Source organism: Citrus clementina, unplaced genomic scaffold (assembly GCF_000493195.1).
Source record: "Citrus clementina cultivar Clemenules unplaced genomic scaffold, Citrus_clementina_v1.0 scaffold_6, whole genome shotgun sequence".
NCBI lineage: Eukaryota > Viridiplantae > Streptophyta > Magnoliopsida > Sapindales > Rutaceae > Citrus > Citrus x clementina.
The window spans coordinates 4615470-4638880 of record NW_006262139.1 but is presented as its reverse complement, the minus strand read 5'-3'; the positions used below and the strand labels follow the sequence as shown (position 1 = coordinate 4638880).

Below are 23411 nucleotides of genomic sequence, written 5' to 3'. Positions count from 1 at the left end.
GTTGAGACTTCAACTTCAACCCAAGCTTGAAAGAAAATTAGCTACTCATAATTGAACTAGAGGTAAAATGAGAATTTATTAAAATACGTAGAAAATACAAGATGGAGAAGGAATTATAGAAAATGGATCCCAAAAATGGATTTAGAGCTATCAAATTAGGGGGGGAGGCCCCCTTTTTATAGATACATGAAGTAAATCATGGCCATCGGATTAAAAACAGTTTGGACGCTCAGGATTGCGCCACGTCATCAGTCAACAGTACGCGGTTTGACCACGTGGATGAACAGTAACACGGTTTGACCCGGGTTGAACAGTGATGCGATTTGGTTGAAAATAATCCTGTGTGATGCATGTACCGTACGCGAGATTTTTCGTCCACTGATATGCTGCCACGTCACCATCAACAGTACATAAGAATTTTAGCCCAACAGGATCATGACATCTCATCAATCAATGCCACATCATCGGTCAATGCCACATCATCGATCCGTCTATGTGAACAGTGTCATGAACAGTAACTTAGACAGTACCGTACACGTGAATAGTACCGTACATGTGAATAGTGCTATTTTTCCTTTTATGCTCCTCCTAAGGTTTTCGACCGTCCTGAGTACAAAAGTGATGTCCGTTTTGCCGTCTGATCTCTTGTTTATTGTGAAATGACCATGATGCCCCTAAAATACATAAAATTCTTAATTAAAATAAAACACACATAATTAAATTACAAGAAGCTTAAATACATAAAAGTAAGGGTTGTTAGTAAGACTTGAAATGTAAAATGATGATTTTCTCCTTTATAAATATGCATTTTCTAACACTCAACACATTGAACACATTCTTGCTTCATCTATTCACATATTGGGCATCATTGTGTAATCTTAAATATTGTGAGAGACAAAACAAATTTGAAATATTTTGTTTTTAGTGATTGTAAGTGTTGGGATACACTTGGGTTAAAGAGATTGAGATAATCTCTTGTTGTAAAGGTTCATTGACACCTTGGAAGTCAAGTGTGAGCTTTTGAAGACTTGAACGCTTGCTTAGTGAAATCCTCAAGCCCGGAAAGCTTGGAGGCGTGGACGTAGACGAGGTTGGCCGAACCATGTAAAAATCTTCGTGTTTGAATCTCTCTTCCCTTATCTTTTTATATTGTAATTGATTTAATTGCTATTCCTTTAAATTCATTCTAGATTTGCATGATAATTTGTCTTAGAATCAAATAATTTTTAGAATCCCAATTCACCCCCACTCTTGGGTTGCACACTTGTATTTCAATTTTAGCCCATTTCGATTCCCACAAAGTAAGTGCATTATAAAGGAATCTTTTTTGGGATGCTTAGGATAGTGTGAAGGATGTGCGATCTTTACAAGGCTATAGGAAAAGATTTGAGCTTTCAAGAGAGGTCAGGGGCAGTGTTAGTGGTAGCTGATGTCCGCACTCTAATAGTCAAGTCAGTGGGAGGATTGAAAATATAAGAGACTTTACTTGGAGGCTTAAAGCTTAAACAAAGTGCTAAGTGGTTGAGAGAGTGAGAGATATGAAAAACGAGCTAAAAAAGGTCTCATTTTTCTTTACCTTGACCTACTTTATAGAAGTGCCCCTGAGGCTATCTTCGGTCCAAGTAGACACATGTCATGAGCCTATTGGCTCTTCGTCACCAAGCAGGTACATTTTAATATATTTTCTTTTAGGATTCAAATGTTTAGAGCCTTGCCTTTTATTATTCACGAACACATGGATCTTTCTACTTGAAGGTCAATAACCTTGTAGTTCTCTTTTTTTGACTTGCAATTTGGTTGGTCTACAAGTTTGGTAAGTAACTTGGGCACTACATGATCCCTGTGATAGTGGTATTCCTATTTGTCTTCTTTGTACCACGTTTACATATGATAATGACTTAACAATGTTACAATAATTTTGAGGTGGAAGCTAAGGTTCATGGGTCCATTCTTTTGAGTTGGTGATTATTCATTAGTGACTTTTAAGTTTCCCTTGAGTTGGGTGATTTTTAATGGAAGCCCTATCACTTTCTTTGTGGTCTCGGTGGTTGATTAAGAGAAAAGGAGAAAATATCTTCTGAAACTCAGGACTTGTAAGTTGGGTTTGGTGATTCCTACTCTTATTCCTATTTAGTGCTTCATCTTTACGTCCTCTTTATCTTCTCATGTGTCTTTATCTTATAGGTTCAAAAATCACCCTCAACAATGGTTCTATTAGGGATATATATATTTTTTGTCAAAGGATATGATATCAGGTCCCTTATCAAAATAAAAGAAAAAAGACAATGAAAGCAGATGTGAGGAAAAAGTTCAAGAACAGTGGAGAAGTGATGCCATGCAAAATGCATAGTAATGATAGAGAATTGATTAAACAAATTAGGATGGTTTACCTTCATTACCCCTTTGAAGTATTAGTTTTGAACCGCCTTTTCTCATTAAGCTAGTGGGTTTCCCTGATGCAGATTTGCAAAGTCTTTTACAAGGGCATTCTATCTTGAGTACTTCTATTTTAGTTTTACTATTCTTTTTTTTTAATTTTATGGTTCTTGTTTTTCTTTCTTTTTTTCTTTTTTCTTTTTGGTTAAGGAAGAAGACTCACTTTATGAATTTGAGATTTTCTTAACTTATCTCAATCCTTAGGTTATATAATGAAGCATAAATGTGGAAATCAAGATGAGTACGATAAGTTGTTTTGAAGATGTACACAGATCTAACAGGTTGGTTGAAGGAAGACGACATGAGAGTTATGATTAAGTGAATCACATGTCTTGCACATAATATCGCTTAAACTTACAAAGCTTAAAACAACAAGGATGGATGTTGTATTAGCAAAGGATTATTAAACACATGTGTCATATGTTTGAGAGGCAGTTAAAACTAGGGATGGGCAAAATTGGGTTCGGGTCGGGTTCGGATCAACTCGATCGAGTTTCGGGTTGGATAAAAATTCATTTGAATTCAACTCAAATCTATAACCCGATCCGATCCCATTTGAATATAATTTAGATAAGATTGGATCAGGTTATAGATTTGGGTTGAATTCAAATCAGATCAGATATAAAGTATATACACGCACACGATCTACATATTCGACTGTTCACTTATAATATTTAAAGCATATATACCATATCTACCAAGTTACAGTAATAGCCTAAAGCTTCCAAAACTCAACAACCAAATGGAGCTTGAATTGGATCGGGTGATGGCGGAGGATTGGAGGCGTGGAGGTGGCGCAGCAGATCCGGTACTTGGTAGCAGTAGATCGGTAGATCAGGTCATGATCCTCGTGAAGCAGCTTCGGTTGGCATCGACTCTCGACGGTTGCTATGTCTAGTGGCTGGATCCAGCTTGCTCCGTGAACTTCGTGTGTGTGTTTGACTGTTTGTGATCGTGACTATCTATTGTTTGTTTGGTTGTGGGTGTGAGCCGTGTAACTGTTGCTTCTCGCCGTTGGTAGTAGGATACGAGAGAGGGATCCTATGGCCTATGGGTAGGTGTGGTCGTGTACGTTGCTGGTCGGCAGTGGGTTGTGGGTGGTTGTGGGCATGAACTTTGTGTGTGTTTAACTATTTTTATGTCTGTGTTTCAGTGTGTGTGGTGTGTATTTGGAGTTTATTTGTTTATTGTTTAGCAATTTAATTTTGGTTTTTTAATTTTAATTTTTAATTTTTTAATTTTTTTGATTTTTTTTTAATTTTGTGTCAACCCGATCATGATCCGATCGGGTTGGCACAAATGCACCCAATAAGGTTCTATTCACAACTTGATCCGAAACCGACTTTTTTCGGATCGGGTCGGGTTGGGTATTTTGCCTACCCCTAGTTAAAACTATTAAAAAAAGCAAGGAGAAATCTAGATTTCCTCTTTCACCTAGTTGATCAGAATAAAAATGTCCAATAGCTCTTTTAGCCTCTATGTAAAACCACGAGGGTAGTTGATCCCTTTAGAAGTAAACTCAAGAGAATAGTCAATTAGAAATCACCAATAAATAAGAGTCAATGAGAGAAAGGGGTTTCCAGAAATTTATAATATTTTAAACTTATAATTTTAGATTATATGAAATACGTATAACAAAGTTCATTTATAGAGTATAGATGATTGTTCATCAAACTGTTTATCTGTACATGACTCTTGAGTTATAAGGGAAGTTATGTCGCTTGAGAATTAGTCATTTCTCTTAAGAAAGTTTATGAGAGACATCACTTATGATTATAACGTTCATCAACTTCAACTTGGATATGCTAATTAATTAGACATATATATATGAAACTTCCTTTATTATTTGTCCAATAATAACCTATTAAATTTCCATAGATCCAATTCATCACTATCATTACAGACAAAGTAATTTTAAGGTCATAGACAACCCTTAATATATACATATATTCTTAATTGATTGCTAATATTCATTACTTCTGTGTTAATTTCGACCAAAAATTATTTTAATTAGCTAAAATGACATGTTTTCTAGTTTAATTTCTTATTGTTGAGAAAAGGACTCACACAAGCAGTTGCAAATTAAGTGGAAACAAAACTCTTTCTCACTTTATGTGATAAAAATAGGATGTGTACTACAAATAAATAGGTAAAAAAGTTAACCAACAAAATCCAAAGAAATAAATCAACTACAAGAGAATAGATTTTTACGTGGAAAACCCAAAGCGGGAAAAACAATGGGACCGTAGTCCGATATAATCTTCGGCTATATTTTTGGGATTACAGTACAAATTATTCTCTAGATAATACTAGAGACTAACAACATCAAGAATCTCAATATTTTTTACTTAAAGTAAAAGCCTAATATCCGTCTCTCCAACAAGTGGGTATCTCAAATAATAGCCAGCAAGAGGAAAACAAAAATCAAGACCAGTAGGATTGTAGGGGGCGATGCTAGGAACTTACCTTCAAAATTTGGGAGGAAATGGAGTTAATTTCGCCTTCAGTCGGTCCAACCACTACCACCCAATGGTGAAGCCACTCCTTGGCTATTAAACATGATGAACTGTGGTTGGTTCGATCGATTCCAAAACCTTGAACTTTTTGATGCACAAGATCCTACAAGAGGCGAGTGCAGAGCGCACTCATTGAAAAAGAAGTGAACTATTATGAGAATATGTTAAATTATATCCAAAACTTGAGATACTTACAACTGAGAATGAATTCTCCTTATATAGGAAAATTCAAGGAAAAAGGATGATACAAGCCATATCCTCTTTTCAAAAGGAAAAGCAAAAAGTAAAAGATTCCAAACAGGACAGGACCCCTGACTTTGGATCTTTATTCAAAAGATAAAGTAAATGCTTTGCTTTTACGAAAGCGAAAGCAACTATTACAAAGTATTTAAAAGTTGTGGGAGGGAGATAAGTTGTCAACATCACTGTCAACTTCAGTAAATGGTTCTTGCCACCAAGGCAGGTTCTCATAATGTTGTCTGGTAGGTGAGTATGTCGGTGGTGAGTCTGTTGGTGGAGCTGTACTTGAGGAGAGAGCATGTGATGCTTCAGTAGGATGTAAAATTGAGTTGAATTCTTCCCATGGATCTTGTGAATCCTGGAAGAGAATATCCGTGAAATCAAGCTTTTCTTCTTTGATCAAAATCCTAGAAGGAGGAGGATTACTAGATGAAGGTGACCTGGTAGTCGGGATGACCCTAAGCTCATGTTGTGGACCAAGTGAAGTGTGTTGGATATCTGTAGGGGGAGATTGAACATTATTAAGCTCAAGGAGAAAGTTTTTTATCAAAGAGATAAGACTAAGGTTGTAAGTTAGTGGAAAGCTATGTGGAACAATTTTCCATTCATAGGCTTGATCTTGAGTCCAAAGAGTTTGGTGACAAGGTGTTGGAAATAAGGACGATGGACAATGAAGACTAAGGTGAACTGTTCTCCTTCTTGATTAGGGAGGAGATTGATGTGGCGGTGTTTGATTATCAGATCAAATTGTTTTCTCCACCAAGGGAGAAGAGAAACCATTCAAAGAGAGTCCATGTGAGAGAGTGTGCCTGACTTGGAAATCCGGATGGTTGGGTGCGATACAAGTTCATGAAGTATCGAAAAACAATTTTCTTTGCAAAATCTTGGATTTGGTAGGGACTGGAGAAAGTAAGATTGCAAGGAAAATACTTTTTTGTTAAGGTTGTGTTGGGAAGAGTAGAAGCCATGAAGATGACTGAAACTGAGGTAAAAAAGACTTTTGAAGGTGAAGGTCGGGACAAGAGATCAGGGATGAGGTTCTGGTTTCCTTTTATGTGATGGACTGTGAAGTCATATTTTAAGAATCATGTTTTGAGGAGGAAGAGATGCTTATTTAGGAGGACCTTATTTTTGAATTCAAGGATTTTTGGAAATGAGGAATTGTCTAATCTTATAAGAAAGTTATGGCCAATAAGATTAAATTCAAAATTTTGAATGCCATATTTAACGGCTAGAATTTCTTTGTAGACCACATAGTAGTGTTTTTCTGACTGCTTGAATTGTCCACTGGTGTGAGCATAGTAAGATTCTTTGCCATCATGTTTTTCCAAAAGGATGGCTCCCCATATTCATCACTTGCATCAGTCTGAAGAATCCTCTGGCCATCAGTGGGGATTCGCAAAGGAGGAGAATGCTAAGCAATTTGCTTAAGATCTTGGACAACAATAGTCTGAGGGGGGCCCCATGGTGGGGCTGATTTTTTGAGCATCTTTGAAAGCTGGCTAGTGTGAACAGCTACATATGGAAAGAATTCCCTAAGGTAATTGATGATACCTAGGAATTACTGAATCTTCTTTTTTGACAAATGTTCATCTAGGAAATGAATGAGTTCCTGGGCTATGTGTGGTCCAGAACTATAGTATCTATCTTTTAGAGTCATGCTAAGAAAGGTAATAGTGTCTTGACCTATGATACTCTTTTTGTCAGACAATATTATGCCACATGTTTCCACTATCTTAAGAAAGTGGGAAAGTAATTGTTGATGGGAATCATGATCTTTGGAGAATAATAGCACGTCATCTATATAGATAAGTGCATGATGAAGGATCGGTTCAAAGATCTTGACCATGGCATTTTGGAAAAGTGAGTGGGCTACTTGAAGGCCAAATGACATTAATTTCCATTGGTAGTGGGCATTTGGAATGCAAAAAGCTGTTTTAGGTCTATCATCAAGGTGGATTCCTAATTGCCAGAAACCTACTTTAAGGTCGAATTTTGAGAAGACCTTAGCGTTTTGGATATGAGCAAATAAGGACTGGATTTTTGGCAAGGGGAACTTATCGTCTTTAAGAAAATAGTTGAGAGGCTAGTAATCAATAACAAGATGATTTTTGCCTCTAACTATTTCAGACCTTTTTTCTACATAAAAAGCTTGACAAGAACTTGTGGGCTCAATAAGACCTTGTTTTAGCAACTGAGAACATTCTTCTTGAGCTAGTTTCAGGTCAGAATGAGTCATTCCTGGATAAGTAGCTTTGGTTGGGTTAATGTCTTCGTTAAACTTGAAAGGAAGCTTAATGAAAAAGCTTTCATTTTTCCATAGAGGGGCATGATAAAGGAATTGACTATGACTTTCTGGACAGTGAAGAAGAAAACGAGATTTGAGAGGATCATATGAAGGAGGAGACTTAAGATAGAGAATAATTTCAGGGAATCCGTATAAGGCTTCAACATTTGTTTATAACGGATTCCAGAAGCTGTTATATGGAGTTTTTTAACCAGGTGAAGGACATCAAACTCGATTAAAAGATCTTTGTCAGGGAGATTGGATCCAACAAGTTTTATCCAAAGAACACATCCTAGAAGGAATTGAATACCAATGGGTTTTTTGGTAATCAAATTTGTATGAAACAGTTCTCCATTAGCAGCTTTGAAATATTCTATATGCTTTTCCCAAAATGAGATGGAAGGATTGAAGAATTAAGCATACTCTTCTGAGCTCCAGTATCAACAAAACCGATGATGGGAACTAGTTTATCAAATCTACCAGAGAGAAGGTGGATTTTGATTGGAGGGATATGAATGGTTGGTTGAACTTTTTGCATATGTTGTACAGTTTGAATTATAGAGACATTCTCCTACTCAGAATGATCTTCTGTTTCAACAAGAACAAAAGTTGTTTGTTCATTATAGTCTTCTTGTTCAGAGAAGAAAGATTCAACATCATCACTTTCTGAAAGTAACATGGAATCTTGGAGATGCTCAATAAGCCTAACTGATTTTTGCAGGTCTGTTTGGACAATTCCTCACGAAATGGCCTTTCTTTTTACAAATAAAACAACAACTGCTTTTGGATTTAGAGGACTAGTCAGAGTTCTTTTTTTTGAAAAATCGATAAGGTTTTTTGGATCTGGAAGGTGTTTGGCTTTTCTTTTCTAAATTTTGGAATTTCTAGAAATGGGATCTCTTTTTTATAGTACAAGTGCAATTGTTTTCACTCTTGCACTTAATGGAGAGATTGGGCTTTTTACAAGCACTTTTGAAAGGTTGCTAGTTTTCAATGAGGTCTTTGAAGAATTCTTTTTGTTCACAAAGCCTTTCTAAACAATTGACTGCCAACTAGTAGATTTTTCCCAAAGAAAGGTTGGCTATGTCTAACTGGTGAATAGTGAACTGTCTCTAAAGTTCTAGCTGAATTTCTTTAGGGAGAGATGCTACAAAGACATGCTTCAACAAAGGATTATTAAAGCCATTAAGTTTGTAATACATTGTAGACATTCTCTTGTAGTGAAAATCTAGATCTTTTATTTGAAGAGAACAACACTTCATTAAATAGAACTCCCTTCTTGTTTGTTCTTTAGTAGCTGTTGCTTCTCCAAGGAACTGCTCATAAATTATTCCTAGAACCTCTGAAATCTATGCTTGAATCACCTAGAGTTGTCTGTATGGACCTAGACTTTCAAACCAATCTCTTAAAGATCTAATAAAATGAGAACTAAACTCTTTGAGGACTGTTTGGGTTGTTGCTCCCGTCTTGAGCATTTGAACATCAATCCAGGAAGAAAATTCTTGAAATCTAGCTGGCCATTTTACTTTTAGAATGTCATCAAAAGTAAACCATGGGCTGTTTGAGGGTTTGGGGGAAGAGTTTTCTTGGTGAAAAGCTGTAGGATTTGTGTTGGAATCTGCTTCCTCAACAATTGGTGTTAGAGGAGGTGAGGATAGAGAAGGTTGTTTTGATCTTGATGGTTGGACCATGAGAAGTTTAGAGACATCAGCTAATTTTTTTCAAAATCTGAAGTAGAAAAGGACTCCTCATCAGTGGAGGTTTCTTCTATTTGGGATGGTGAAGTTTCATCTGATTATGAAAGATATGGTAGAACTTGGGATGAGTATTGGTGCATAGGTTCTTTGTCTTTTTGGGTAGATGTTAAGTGTTAGAAAATGTATATTTATAAAGGAGAGAATCTTCATTTTACACTTCAAGTTTTACTAACACCCTTACTTTTATGTATTTAAGCTTCTTGTGAATTAATTATATGTGCTTTATTTTGATTAAGTATTTTATATATTTTAGGGGTATTATGGTCATTTCACAATGAACGAGAGATCAGACAACAAAACGGACATCACTTTTGAACTCAGGACAGTCGAAAACCTTAGGAGGAGTATAAAAGGAAAAATGTTATTGTTCACATGTACAGTATTGTCCATGTTAATGTTCACGACACTATTCACATATACGGAATGATGATGTGGCATTGACTGATGAGGTGTCACGATTCCATTGGAGAAAATTCTTATGCACTGTTGATCGGTGACGTGGCAGCATGTTAGTGGACCAAAAATTACGCGTACGGTACATGCATATACACAGGATTATTTTCAACAAAACCGCGTCACTATTCAAGCCGATTGACTGTTAAAACCGCGTGGTCAAACCGCGTACTGTTGACTGATGACATGGTGCAATCCTGAGCGTCCAAACTGTTTTTAATCTGATGGCCATGATTTACTCAATGTATCTATAAAAAGGGGGCCTCCCCCGTAATTTGGCATCTCAGAATTCATTTTTGAGCTCCATTTTCTGTAATTTCTTCTCTATCTTGTATTTTCTACGTATTTTAATAAATTTCTATTTTACCCCGAATTCAATTATGAGTAGCTAATTTTCTTTCAAGCTTGGGTTGAAGGTGAAGTCTCAACATATGTCATGGCCTTTATTTGGTAAATTTATTTTCTCTTCCCCTCTAGTTTTTGTGGATGTTTTGACTTCTCGTCGACAAATAATAATAATCTTGTCTAGATACCGCCCTGGTTTCACCGGCTCCCTAGTACAAGGTTATTATTATTTGGCACGATAAGCCCTTAGCACCATATTGATTAGAGTGTGGTTCATGAGATGTGGATTCCCCCCTCATGATTTAATTGGCACTAATTGTTAGCCTAAAGGGCTATACATAATGTAATTTTGATGATAACAAACATGTGTCTGAAGTAAAAATAATAAATATTGTATTTCACATTTTCACTAGTTTTTTAAGGATAATATTTATGCAAGTGATCAAGTGAAATCAAGATTGAAGACACTCAACGGACAACGGCGAAATCAAGAATAAAGTTTAGAGCTCAACGAATAAATTATTGCGAAAAATTCTTGTAAAGCCGGTATGATTTAATTGATTCATGATTTAGCATTTGAGAAGCTCAAGAGATTAATTTAATTAAATACTTTTCATAAACTAAAAGATTTTATTTTTATAAAGTAAAGTATTTTGTGGATTTAAGTAATTTGGACTTAAATGCTTAGATTTGAAATCTTTGATTTTAAATAAGTATTAAATTTCGGAGTTGGACGTTGTTACAAACATTTTAAATGTTTTGGGCCATACCATAATTTATGAATATTTTAGACTAAAGTGAAAGGTTTTGCGAACTTTAAAAAATATGGGTATTATGTTGAAAAGGACCTCTGTACGAAATAATAAAATCTTTGGAGCCATATCATAATTTCATAAAGTTTAGGAAAGACAACAATTCTTAGGAAGTTCTGAAATTGGACCTATTTGTAAAGATTTTATGATGTTTTGGGTTATAGTATAATTATAGAAAGTTTTGGGCCAACGTGTAATTTTAGTGAACAGTATTACTGTAGCAAATTCAAAAATAACGGTCATATTACTGTTCCTGAGCGGCTAGCCGGATAATCAAGCAGGTAACCGCTTGAGCGCTGGAGTTTGCCTATTTTGGGCTTTCACTATAAAAACTCAACTCAAACTTCATTTTAAGAAGTAATGCACGCAAATATAAGATCATACAACATATATTGAGCTTCCAAAACGCAAATCATCATTGATTGAATCATTGTTGAGCTATTAGTTGCATATCCACTCTTAAAGAGAGTTTTTGTTGTAATTTTCATTTCTTATCAAATTGTGAGTGTGTAAGTGTGGGAAACACTTGGGGTGAAGAGATTGGGGAGATAATCTCTTAGTTGTAAAGGTTCATTGACACCTTGGAAGTCAATTGTAAAAACTTGAAACCTTGGGAGGCTTGGATAGTGAAATCCTCGAGCTCGGTTGGCTTGGAGGCGTGGACGTAGGCGGGGATTGCCGAACCACGTAAAAATTCACGTGTTTGTTTTTCTCTTCCCTTGCTCTTTTATCTTTACGCTTGCTTGAATTTATTGTTCTCTATTTCATTAAGGCGTTAGATTGATTTATTGTGCGAATCGTGTTGCATTAATTTTAAAAACCCAATTCACCCCCACTCTTGGGTTGCGTTACTTGCATTTCAGTTGGTATCAGAGCGAGGTGATCTTGTGTAGAGTTAACCGTCTAGAGTTAAAGATCCATGGTAACCCATAGTGACTCAACCTTTAGGGAAGGATAATCCACAATTAGACCACCGTTCTTTGACGGTAATGATTACCCATATTGGGAAACTAGGATGAGAATTTATTTACAAGCTTTAGATTATGAAATTTGGGAAATTGTTTGTGATGGTCCATTTATGCCTTTGACTAAAAATGAAGTCGGGGAAGATATTCCAAAACCATCACGGGAATGGAATGAATTGGAAAAGAGAAAAGCTTCTCTAAATTCCAAAGCCATGAATGCCTTGTTTTGTGCACTTGATAAGAAAGAGTTTCATAGAGTGTCTAGTTGTGAAAGTGCTAATGAAATTTGGCATAAACTTGAAGTTGTTTATGAAGGCACGAATCAAGTGAAAGAGTCTAAAATTAGTAGGTACACTCGACAATATGAATTGTTTCAAATGGAACAAAATGAGAGTGTGTATTCTATGTATACTAGATTTACGGATATAGTGAACACTCTAGGAGTCCTAGGAAAGACCTTTTCAAATAGCGAGAAAGTTAAGAAAATCATTAGGTCGCTACTTAACGAATGGAGACCAAAAAGGATTGCCATTGAGGAAGCCAAAGATTTAAATTTTTTACCTATTGATGATTTAATTGGTTCTCTTATTTCTTATGAGGAAGACTTGGCAGCCGAAAAAGGTAATGAGGAGAAGAAGAAAAGCATTGCTCTCAAAGCCTAGAAACATTAGAGTGATGAGGAAAGCGAGTTGGATGAGGAGGAGATGGATATGCTGGCTAAGAGGTTTAGAAAATTATTTAAGAAATCCAGTGAGCGAAGAAAATTTAGAGATCTCAAAAACCGAAAGGAGACGAAGGAAGTAATCAAATGTTATGAGTGCAAGAAGCCTGGCAATATAAGAACGGATTGCCCTCTTCTCAACAAGTTCAAGAAGAGAGCAATGGTAGCCACATGGGATGATATCGATGAGGAAACAAGTGATGATGAAGAGCATCAAGAAATGACAAATCTAGCTCTCATGGCAATTGGAGATGAATCGGATGATGAACTTGATGAGGTAAATGATCTTTCTACTTATGATGAATTATATGATGCTTTTAAAGAATTGCATGATAATTGAATAAAAATTGGTAAAGAGAATGCACGTTTTAAAAAGAAAATGGTAAAGCTCACAAATGAAAATGAATCTCTAAGTGCAAAGATTACATGCCTAGAATTAGAGAATAAAACATTGCATGATAGATTTGCATTATCAAATGAGAAACCTAGCACTTCACATGAGCATCTAGAATCATATGTAGATGACTTGAAAAATGAAAAGGAAGTTTTACAAAAATGCAATGATTCATTAAATGAAAAGATTAAAGGACTAGAGTTAGATAATAAAATGTTGCATGATAGAATTGCATCATTTAAAGGTAAACAAAGTATTTCATATGAGCATGAAAAATCACATGTTGACGAGTTGATGAAAGAAAATGAAGTGCTTAAGAAAAAGAGTAATGAGCTTAATGAAATTGTGTTAAAATTCACAAGTGGTCAAAAAAACTTAGAAAAATTACTAAGCACTCAAAAATGTGTGTTTGAGAAAGGAGGACTTGGGTATAAGCCTAACTTGAAACAAAAATATTATAAAAATTATTTTGTTAAGGCTACCTCCACAAGTGATCATAAGATTGTTTGTCATTATTGTAATAGAAATGGTCATATGAGTTTTAGATGTCCAATGAAGAGAAATGTATATTATGGAGTCAAGTGTATTTGGGTTCCAAAAGGAACCATTGCTAACACTCAAGGACCCAAGAATATTTGGGTATCAAAGCACACAACTTGAATATTTTTTTGTAGGCACCACAATCAAGGAATGGCGGAGAGTTCGTTGATAAAAACTTATGAGAATAATCACTTGATCATGATGTAAGCAAAAATGATGAGACAATATGATTTAATTGTTTTGGTAACAATTATTGCCTTATTGATTATAAGTGATGGTCTTTCAAGCTTAGTAAGTATTTAATAATTCATTTGGTATCATGTTGAGTGAATCATGAAAAATGGATAGTAGCTTGAATTTGTGAAAGTATACTTGTATGTTTACATGATTGAATTATCATTGTGTTTAACATTGAGTGCTTTATCATGATGCATGGTTATATATATATGATGATAGCTTGTCAACTCATCATGATGGATTTGTTTGATTTTAATGATTATGTAATGCCTAAGCATGATAAATGAGTGATATGCTTATTAATCTTTGAATGCATATATGTTTCATGATTGAGTAAAATATATACATGATGGATGGATTATTAGTTTGAATTTATCATCTTTTGGATGTTTAAAATCATGAATCATGCATTAAATTGGCTCTTGAGATGTTTCAGGATCACAAAATGGTCACGGGATTGATCAAAACTAGCCGCTTGGTCACGGGTATGGTAATTTGTTTTTGCTTCTTCTTCCTCTTTCGTGAATTTTCTGCACATGCTTTCTCTCTCATTCAAAACCGTGAGCAACCCATCCATTTTCACCTCCATTTTCCTTCCTTTTTCATCCATTTTCATGCCCAAATCAACCATTCAAACTAATACCCATGCATTTCATCTTCATTAAACACTTCTCCATCATGATTTCTTCACTTGTTCTTCATCATTCCATCCTCATTCCATTCCCGCATGAATAGTGCTCTCCATTTTCTTTCTCAAATCTCTTCATCTTTCACTCATTTTCTTGTTAAAATCAATGATCCAACTCATTATTCATCCATTACTCCAATTTTCACTCTCAAAACAACATTTCATCAACTCTTCACATAAAACCCAAAATCAAAAAATTCTCACTCTACCCGTTTCTCTCTCTTCATTTTCAAACTTCCTTTAGCCCATTTTTTAATTCACTCTACATCATAAATTAGCTTCATTCATCTCTAGGATTAATTTTCTTGCCTCAAACAAATCCATTTCACTCAATTTTTGTTAAACCCGAAATTGCATTTTTAAGCTCTTTTTTCTTCCAACAATGGTGGGTGGTGACAAGTCCAAGGGAAAACACGTGGCCAAGAAGCGTAAGGATGATCATGGAGATTATTTGGACTTTATGTTGATTCATTTTCCTCAACTCCAACTTCGGAAACATTTTCTCGACCATTTCAAGCCAAGGACGGTAATTACTCCTTATTTTGTCAATCTCACTAATATGAAGAATTTAGAAATTTGTGATAAATCTCTTAAAGATTTACTTATTGCTATGGGATGGAAGAATGTGTTGGTCGTTAAAGATCCTTACTATGAAAATTTAGTCAAGGTTTTCTATTCGAATATGGATACGGAAGTGTCAAATAGAATTGTTACTAATGTTGGGAGAGTTCACATTGAATTTGATGTTGCTTTGCTAAATTCTATCCATGGCACTCCAAATGAGGGATCGGAAATATATAGTGCTAGAGCCAAAATCAAACAACCTTGGTTTTCCCTTGAAAATGCCGTTCGAAATATTTGTCGACGGCGTGATTTGTCCACTGCGTTCTGTAACTCACCTTTGAAATCTCAAGCCTTACCTCTTCAAACTCGAATTCTTCATTATGTTCTTCATCATGTGATTACTCCTAGGGCCGGTCATGCAGATAAAGTTAGTCGTTCAGATGTAGCCATCATGGGTATTATGTTGAAAAGGACCTTTGTGTGAAATAATAAAATATTTGGGGCCATATCATAATTTCATAAAGTTTAGGAAAGACAAATATTCTTAAGAAGTTCTGAAATTGAACCTATTTACAAAGTTTTTATGACGTTTTGGGTTATAGTATAATTATAGAAAGTTTTGGGCCAACGTGTAATTTTAGTGAACAGTATTACTGTAGCAAATTCAAAAATAACGGTCATATTCTTTATTTTTATTTGTTTTGTTCCCATCTTTATTTTTATTTTTTTTGTGTTTTTTGCATGCATGGTCGAAGGTCATTATTACCTAATCTTGAGCCTATAGACCTTGAACTTGAAAAAACACTTCGCACACACAAACACGTGGTAATTAAAGATAAAAGAGAAATGGATTTGCAACAACAAGCACCACCAGAGAGGCCATTTAAGGATTACTTCAGTCCCTTAGTTAACTTGAGCACATCATATATAAAATACCCAAATGTAACTGCTAGGAGTTTTGAGTGAAAACCTAGTGTGCTAAATTGTCTCCTAACATTCTATGGCCTAGAAAATGAGGACCCATATAATCATCTGAATGATTTTCATGTTGTTTGTCAAACTTTTAAATATGAGAATTTTTCAGATGATGATGTTAAACTTAGATTATTCGCATTTTCTTTAAAGGATAGAGCTCGTTCATGGCTCAATACATTGCCTGCTAATAGCATTACATCATGGGAACAAATGGTAACGAAATTTTTAAATAAATATTTCCCAGTGCATGAAACCAATGCTATTCGCAGGGAAATTTCAGAGTTTACCCAGAGAGAAGACAAGCAGTTTTTCGAAACATGGGAGTGATTCAATGGGCTACTCTTGAAGTGTCCACATCATGGGTACGAGAAATGACACTAATGCGAACACGTTTTGGAGGGATTATTGCCACATGTGCAAAAATGGCTAATGGCAACAAGTGGAGGAGAGCTAATGTCAAAAAGTGCATAAGAGATTTGGGAGTTCTTCTAGCGACAATCGGATAATTCCTAACAATGGAGTCGATCACTCAGGAATACTAAAAGAATTAAAGGAGTGAATGAGGTTCACATTGGCGAGTCAACTTCGGAAATCAAAGAAGTCAAAGAGATGGTTGAAGGTCTCTCTCGACAAATAGCATCGTTAACGACTGCTAAATCAACAGAACCACATGACCATGACTCATACTCAGATCAAGCCAATGCCATAAGTGTAATGAGAAAACCATCCAATTACAACCCATACTCCAACACATAAAACCCTGGATGGAGAGACCACCCAAATTTTTCATGGTCTCAAAGATTCCAACATAATGGACCAGCAGCTCTAGCTCCACCAATGCAACTAATTTCTCAAGTTCCTCAAGCCTCTTAGCCACCATTTAGACCATACAATTAGAACCAGAACTACTCTCAACCCAGACCATGGGAGGATTCACTCCAGAATCTCAAGAATCTTACTCACTCCACGATTGAGCAACAGAACCGCACCATTGATGAATTATGAAATGAGATGAGAGCAGGCTTCAACTCACAAGCCCAATCAATTTCAAGCCTCGAGAAGATGGTGGGACAACTTCCTTCTTCAGTTCAAACTTTGGCAATGACTGTTGAGAAAGGTAAATTTCCAAGTCAACCTGTGTATAATCCTAAAGGAGTGCATGAAGTAAGCACCAGTTCACCATAGCAGCATGGAGAGGTTAAAGTTGTCATGACTTTGCGAAAAGGGAAAGAAGTCGATAACAAAGTGGAGATGCCGGTCACAAAAGAAAATCAAATTGTACCTGTGAATGTTGAGGACTCATCACCGGAGGAGAAAGAAGAAATCAACCCATGAGAATACGTTCCCAAAGCTCCATTTCCTCAGAGGTTAGCTAAAGGAAAGGAGGGAAAATCCACAGATGAGATTCTTGAAATCTTCAAACAGGTAAGTGTTAATATCCCTTTGCTTGATGCTATAAAACAAGTTCCATCTTATGCCAAGTTTCTTAAAGACCTTTGTACTAAAAAGAGAAACATTCACGTTGAAAAGAAGGTATTTTTATCAAGAAACGTTAGTTCTATACTCCAGTACAAAATTCCTCTAAAATACAAAGACCTAGGTTCCCCTACTATCTCATGTAGTATAGGGAACCACACAATTGAGAATGCTTTGTTGGATTTAGGAGCTAGTGTAAATCTGTTGCCTAACTCAATTTTCATGAAACTTGGACTTGGAGAATTACACCCAACTCCAGTGGTGTTACAGCTTGCAGATTGGTCCATGAAATTACCTCGTGGTATTGTGGAGGACGTGCTTATCTAGGTATACAAGTTGTATTTTCTTGTTGATTTCATTGTAATTGACACTCAACTAGTCTAGGATTCAAGGAAGCACATCTCCATTATCCTAGGCCGACCTTTCTTGGCAACTGCCGATGCTCACATTCAATGCAGAATTGGAAATATGCAGTTATCCTTTGGCAACATGACTATGGAGCTGAACATTTTCAACATTGCCAAACAACCTGACAATGCAGATGATGGAATTGTTGATGTGAATTTAATAGAAGCATTAGTTGATAATACTTTTGTTTCAAACCTTAGTGATAATCCTTTACAAACATTTTTAACTCACTTTGGTTTGGATTTTGATATCGACAGATCGGTCGATAAGGTCAACGCCCTACTTAACTCAGCACTATCCATGAACACTAATAAATGGAAGTCAAGAGTTGAACAACTAGCACCATCAGAAAAGAAACTCATCCCATCATCAGAATCACCACCGAAACTTGAGCTCAAACCATTGGCCAACACTCTGGAATATGCATTTTTGGGAGAAGAAAGTACTCTGCCAGTAATCATCTCATCATCCCTAAATGACGAACAAAAAGGTAAGTTCTTGGATGTTTTAAAAGAGCACAAATGAGCATTAGGATGGACCATAGCAGACATAAAAGGTATAAACCCAGTAGATTGCATGCATTACATTCACCTTGATGAAAATGCTAAACCTACTAAGGAAATGCAGCACCGGTTAAATCCTAACATGAAAGAAGTTGTTAGAATTGAAGTCCTTAAGCTATTAGACGCAGGTATCATTTATCTCATTTCTGATAGTTCATGGGTTAGTCCTGTACAAGTTGTCCCCAAAAAGTCAGAAGTCATAGTAGTTACCAATGCTGATAATGAATTGATACCAACTAGAGTAACTATAAGATGACGTGTATGCATTGATTATAGAAAATTGAATTCTGTCACACGTAAAGACCATTTTCCTTTACTATTTATCGATCAAATGCTTGATAGATTAGCAGGTCATGAATTTTATTGCTTTCTAGATGGCTACTCAGGATATAATCAGATTCCCATAGCACCAAAAGATCAAGAGAAAACCACTTTCACTTGCCATTTTGGCACTTTTGCATATAGGAGGATGTCATTTGGATTATGTAATGCACCTGCTACATTTCAGCGATGCATGTTGAGCATTTTTTCTGATATAGTTGAACGATTTCTTGAAGTCTTTATGGATGACTTTTATGTCTTTGGTGATTCGTTTGATCAATGTTTACATCATCTAACACTAGTTTTGCAGAGATGTATCGAGAAGAACTTAGTCTTAAATTGGGAAAAATGTCATTTTATGGTAAAACAAGGTATTGTTCTCGATCATATCATTTCGAGCAAAGGTATTGAGGTTGACAAAGCAAAGGTGGATCTCATTTCTAATCTTCCTCCACCTAAAATAGTCAGAGAAGTAAGATATTTCCTTGGGCATGCTAGTTTTTATAGACGTTTCATTAAAGATTTTAGCAAAGTTTCTAAACCCTTATGCAATCTACTTGCTAAGGATGTACCTTTTATCTTTGATGATTCATGTCTTGTGGCATTTGAAAAACTAAAGAAGTTGTTGACATCATCACCCATCATTCAGCCCCCAAACTAGAGCTTACCATTTGAGCTCATGTGTAATGCATCTGATTATGCAGTAGGAGCAGTATTAGGACAAAGAGTTGATCGAATTCCTCATGTTATTTACTATGCTAGTATGACATTGAATGATGCATAGTTGAACTATTCAACTACTGAAAAAGAAATGCTAGCAGTAGTGTTTGCATTAGAGAAATTTCAATCTTATCTCATTGGTTGTAAAATAATTGTATTCACAGATCATGCTGCTATTAAATATCTTCTCACAAAGAAAGATGCAAAAGCTAGACTAATTCGTTGGGAGTTACTTTTGCAGGAATTTGACTTGGAATTCAAAGATAAGAAAGGCACAAAAAATGTTGTGGCTAACCATCTCTCTTGTCTCAATTTTGACACAATTACAGAGCCATTAACATTGAATGAGTCATTTCCATATGAACAATTAATGAGTGTGGAAGTATTACCATTGTATGCTGATATCGTTAATTATCTTATTACAAGTCAACTTCCAGAGCATTGGACCAAGCAAGACAAGGCCAAATTTTTTTGCCGAAATAAAGAATTTCTTTTGGGATGACCCTTATTTGTTCAAGTATTGTGCAGATCAAATTGTTAGACGATGTGTCCCAGAAAGTGAAAATCAGCATATCCTTTCATTCTTCCATGAACAAGGTTGTGGAGGCCATTTTAGTGCTAAGAAAACAGCTACTAAAGTTTTACAATGTGGTTTTTATTGGCCAACTATATTTCGAGATGCTTACACCTTTTGCTCTTCATGTGATAGGTGTCAACGAATGAGGAGCATTACACGAAGGAACATGTGCCATTAAATCTAATTTTAGTGCTTGAGATTTTTGATGTGTGGGGTATCGACTTCATGGGTCCCTTTCCCCCTTCTTTTGGCCATCAATACATACTACAAGAAAACAAGTAATAGATGACAGGAAATAACTGTCATAAAAGAGGGCGAATGACAGACAGTTCATCCGTCATCTATGTCACTGTCATTAATTTAGGACATAATATTTTTCCATCATGAATTTATGATGGTATTTCATGGTCATATATCCATCACATAATATTTTAATGTAAAAAAATAATTTAATAAAAATTTGAATTTATTTAAATTTTGCGCCTTTTTGTTTAAATTTTTTGGTGGGAAGTTCAATTATCATTTGTTAATATATATCTAAAATTTTGGCGGAAAATTTTTTATGACAGACTTTATGATGGCTATTTCCCGTCATAGAGTTATATTTTTTTAAAAAAATTATATTATATTATAATTTATTAATTAATTCCTGTTTACAGATTCAATTAATTGATAAAATGAATATGGGAACGAAAACTAAAAACCAATAATATTAATTAAAATCCATTCAATCCAACAAATTCAAAAGAGATACATATAGTATCCAATGTAATCACCATAAATACATAATAAAAAATCTCAAATATAAAACAACACAGTTAAGTTATAACCCCAGAAACCAAGCCAAGTTACCCAATAAAACTTCAAAGATTAATGGAAATATTCCAATAGCAAGACTTTAAGCTTGACTTCTAGCAGTAATGCCCTCTTCCAGTGGGAATACTCCAACAACCATAGTCCAACACTCTAATGCAGACACTCAACAACACTCCAACCCATACCCAGCAACCCACTATCTTCCAATAGCACTCTAATTCTAGCAGCATACCCAGCAACATTCCAAACCAAACCAAGAAATAAATCTATACAAAATCAATCAAAATACCCAATGTTATTAAATGCATAACATTTACACTACAATCCTTAACAACAACCATTATAAAATTAAAAAATTAAAACTAAACTATCATTAAAACCATAAAATCAGGATTAAAGAATAAATATCAATCACGTTTTATTAATTTTTTAATTTGCAGATATACTTACCAAAAGTGGCTGACCTGAAAATGGTCCAGCCATCCATAAAGTTCTGATTACCAGATATGATTGTAGCATCAATGCCATCTCCTAACATCATGAGGTTCCACTTAACCAAGTTCCCAAGTCTGAACTTAGATCTCCACTGCCGTTAAGCTTTCCTGTTATGTTAAAAAAGAATGTGTATAAACTAGCAATTGGCAATTAAAACAGAGGTCTCCTGTATCTCAATGTGAACAAAACAAAATGCAAAAATTAATTAATGCAGTGAATGTGACTGTTAGGAATGCAATAATATCTCCTGCATTATATGAGAATTACGATCTGCAGTTTTACCAAGGGCTATTTTTTTCTTAATTGGACAGCGCTAACCAGCTGTAGCCCAAGTGCCATTGCCTAAGAAGTTGTAGGAGAATGAAATCATCGGTTGAAAAATTCAAAACATAACTTTAGTTGCTTAGAGCGCGAAAAGAAGGGAGTTGGTATTAATAGTTACCTTGATGATGATTGGATTTCTAGCAGATGGCGTCAAGTAAGTGAGATGAGGCTCACACACCATCCTTGCAAATGTAAATATAGCCGCAAACGTTACCTGAACAGCACATTTGCTAGAGTTAGGATTCCTAATCTCAAGCTCAAACATTGGATTTACAATTTGGAGCTCTTAATAGTGATCCATTTTTCTTTAACACAGAGTTAAAACTTACATCAGCTGTCAAATTAAGGCCAGTGTCTCTGTAACCAAGCTCTTTAAGCATCTCCCTGCAGTGGAGGAAAGGGCTGGAGATCTCTATTATCCATAATGGAACTACCAGTTCCGATCCACTATGTACATTTTAATTGAGCAGCATTAACACAACCACATCTCAAGAATCCAAACAAACAAAAAAAAAAGGGACTTGAAATTTATGTCCAAAATCATACAACCTTTTCATAGACGAGACCGGCTCCAATTCCAACTATGCTGATCAAGTGGTGAATTGTATTGTCAACATTTACTCGTTGATCAAACGAGCAGCATACTAGATCATATATAAGATAAGCAAGAGTCCACGCTAATGTTTGCATATGCGTGCAAAGTTATCAAGATTCACATATTAAAATTCATGGTAACCAACTGATCTCTACTATACATGCCTAAAGAAACAAGTAGAAAAGAATAGAACCTGGCGAGGGGAAGAGTTTGAAGCCAAGGGACAAACTGGGCATCTCCAGTCTTGAACGGAGGCGAGGTTAACGTCACAGCTAAAGTTGCATGAATTGTAGAAACTAGACGGCTGCAGAAGTTGAAAGAGCGATTAGGGAAGATTTTTCTGATGAACAGAAAAACCGCAGTCCATAAAACAACAACAATTACAACCAATTTCAAAATGTAATCATCCATAGATTCAAATTTCCCCGCAACGCAAACAGGTTGAGATATTATTTTTACAATAATATCTCATGCAAAAATATGGCCAATGTCACAAGCACATACCCCGCAATGGTTGCCACTTGACCAATTAAGAAAACAGCTAAAGCTTGCCAGCCTGTGTGATATGTTAATGTTGGTTAACGTATCTCTCTATCCCTCTCTCTCTCTATGCATATATATATATATAATCCATGCAATAATAGCACCTAATTTTGCTTTGATTAAATATGGGTCAAAATCTAGAAAAACAAATTCAAACCCATTTCTATTCAATAAATTTTCATCGATTTCTTCATCACCATGTCAGATTTACAAAGGAACATTTGTCACCGTTTCATGCAAGTCAAACCCAATGAATTTATTCAGTAAACTCATTCATATTACAAAACCTAATCGATTCTAAACCCAAAATCAAGAACATCGAAATCACACAAGCTAACCCTAAATAGCGCAAACAAATCAAAGCTGGAAATTATGAAAACACAATCGAAATCACGGCATAATGGATTCACATAAGCAACAAGAAACAACATGAAAATGAGAAATTGGACCTGAGGATGGTAGAGAGACTGTTGTTGAAGAAGCGCTTGCTGCACCAGTGCTTGTTGCTGCCACTGATGCTGCTTGAACCTCTGGTACTGTATTTTCCTCCAGAATCGAAGGATTTGTAAACAATTTGTTGAATTTCGTTAAGGTTTCTCAAGAAAATGAAAGAAAAGGAAAAAATGAAGAAAATGAGAGAGTG

The 23411-nt window shown here is 35.5% G+C and overlaps 1 pseudogene; it reads right to left on the bottom strand.

The window, feature by feature from the left end:
* Positions 1–5340: 5340 nt before the first annotated feature.
* LOC112097298 lies at positions 5341–22636 on the bottom strand (annotated as a pseudogene).
* Positions 22637–23411: the final 775 nt, after the last annotated feature.